This window comes from Schistocerca americana, chromosome 3 (assembly GCF_021461395.2).
Source record: "Schistocerca americana isolate TAMUIC-IGC-003095 chromosome 3, iqSchAmer2.1, whole genome shotgun sequence".
Lineage (NCBI taxonomy): Eukaryota > Metazoa > Arthropoda > Insecta > Orthoptera > Acrididae > Schistocerca > Schistocerca americana.
Window position 1 is genome coordinate 596,736,352 of NC_060121.1, and position 2,845 is coordinate 596,739,196.

Genomic DNA, 2,845 nt, shown 5'->3' on the forward strand with positions numbered 1-2,845 from the left:
CCACGTGTTGAGCAATTCGGCGGTACGTCCACCCGGCCTCCCGCATGCCCACTATACGCCCTCGCTCAAAGTCCGTCAACTGCACATACGGTTCACGTCCACGCTGTCGCGGCATGCTACCAGTGTTAAAGACTGCGATGGAGCTCCGTGTGCCACGGCAAACTGGCTGACACTGACGGCGGCGGTGCACAAATGCTGCACAGCTAGCGCCATTCGACGGCCAACACCGCTGTTCCTGGTGTGTCCGCTGTGCCGTGCGTGTGATCATTGCTTGTACAGCCCTCTCGCAGTGTCCGGAGCAAGTATGGTGGGTCTGACACACCGGTGTAAATGTGTTCTTTTTTCCATTTCCAGGAGTGTATATTATGACCACCCCAACGAACTAATAGATCGACTACGGCTGCTCATGGCATCAGCTGCTGCAGGTAATTACAGCTCATTCGAATGAGGTTGTTTCAGTGATCTAGGAGCTTAGAGAGAGAGGTATCATCGAATAAGTATGGAGACAGTAGTTCGAGAACTGCACAAACCAGCACACAAAACATACTCTCATAGGTATGTTATCATTAAAGGGCTGGATGACTTCTGGCAAGCTGATCTTGTAGATATGAGGGAATATACACATGAGAATAATGGATTCAAAAATATTTTAATGGTTATTGATACATACTCCAAATCTGCCTGGGCATCACCTGTCAAAACAAAAACGGGTAGAAATTTCGCCGATATTTTTGAGCATTTGCTACAGACAGGGACAAATCGATGCCCAGACGACCTCCAAACCGATCACGGGTGGAGGGTGGGGGGGGGGGGGGGGGGGGGAGTTCTACAATAGGTATTTGAAGACCGTGATGCAGGGGTACGGAATACATCACTACTCAACATTCACTCACCTGAAAGCAAGTATCGTGGAGTGTCTGAACAGAACAATAAAAGGTCGAATATGGATGCGTTTTAAATAATTGCTCAGTACAATCGAACCAAACATACCACAATAAAAATGAGACCAATCCATGTTCGTGGTAATGGACTCATGGATACAATGTACTATCGCATTAAGATGCTGGATCCGCGCAAACAGAAATTTAATGTAGGTGATTTGGTGTGTATCTCAAAAAACAAGACAGCATTTGAGAAATCGTACCTACCGAACTGGTCAACTGAGATATTTACAGTTTCAAAGGTGCAAAGAATGAAACCTAGAACTTATATATTGAAGGATAGTAAAGGTGAAGAAATTGCAGGCTGCTTCTACACCGAGGAGTTGCAGAAAAGCTCAAAACCGGATGTTTTTCTCATGGAGAGAGTCATAAGACGTCGTGGAAATAAAGCAGTAAGTAGTCAATTGGCTTGGTTTTCCTGCTACACAAAACAGCTGGATTGATACCAACGATTTACTATATAATGGGCGTGCATAGTCCACAACCACTGCAGTAGCATAACATGCTTGCTAGGAGAGGTTTTAGAGTAGGTGGTGGTATTCTAGACAAACTGCCAGTGAAATTACACATCCCTAGGTATAACTACTGTGGACCTGGACAAAGCTTCAGAAACGCTTGGCACAAGGCAATAAGGGGGCTAATCTGCTCGGCCCCCACTGCAAATAAAGATCTATCAAGTCGTCACATTGGAGATAGAATTTTAGCTGATAAGGCTAAGGCGATACGGAGAAGAAGGGATACTGGTACAGGTCAACGAATTGCAGCAATTGCAAATTAAGTTGGGTGTAGTAGTGATGAATTTCAAGCGAGTTATCAATAATGCACGTTGTGCACTAAACAAAAGAAAGAACAAGAACAAGAAGGGTTGTTTGAAGAACTGTATCTTCACAGCGATGTATGCAGCAAAAAACGCACTCAAGCAGAAAGATGCGGGACGAATAAAAGAAGAGGATTCGTTAAAGTACCTCCAGTTCTACCAATACCCAAGACATCCGGCGGTTTTATTCCTTTTCTCATCCCGGCCCTCTAGATGCTCTCGGCGGTAGGTTCCCGCGCTGGTGGTGCTGCAGCTATCGCTCGAAGGTTCAAGAACACGCAAAACTCCTAAGCACAGTGAGAAGAGGCAAGAAGACATAACCGCATGATGGAAGCTGCAGCCATTGGAAAAGGACTATACTTGAAACCACACAGGAAAGGGCTTGATCTATTCATAAATTTAAAAAAAAAACATTAGCGGTCCTACCAGATCGACCACTCGCAAATACAGATCTTCTAAAGGTTGTTAGAGCCAAATTAAAGATACCAAGATTCCGTGGTGTGTTTGTGAGGGGTGCATTCCCGAAGACCATGTGGAAAACTGGTGAATGTGGCATAGTGAATTTAGATGTTGCTGGAGGCCCCAGCACCCACTGGGTATCATATGTTATGAAAAATGCGGATACCATTCAATATTTCGACTCATTTGGTGACCTGCAACCACCAGAAGAATTACAACGTTACTTCACTCACAGAAGACGTGTGCTCTACAATTATCGACGCTATCAGGACTTTAATACACACCTCTGTGGACAGCTATGCATCACCTTTCTCTTGGCTTTCACAAAGAAGAAGAAGAATCGTGCTATATAAGGAGGAGATTTAAACATTCATTCATCAGTTGAGATTCCGATGCAATGTCGTACACTTTGACGCTAAAAGAACGATCATCTGCATTGCGTGCAAATTGCTTCCCGCCAATTGATATGAGCGTTGATGAATAGAGTATTGCATTGATTGGACTGGAGACGTACAAGAGCATCCCAAATATCACTGAGACTAACAATAAACTGCATCTGGATATTAACGGTGGAAAAAGATATTGTGGAAATTGAACCGCGTGCATATCGATGATTTAAACGAAGTCT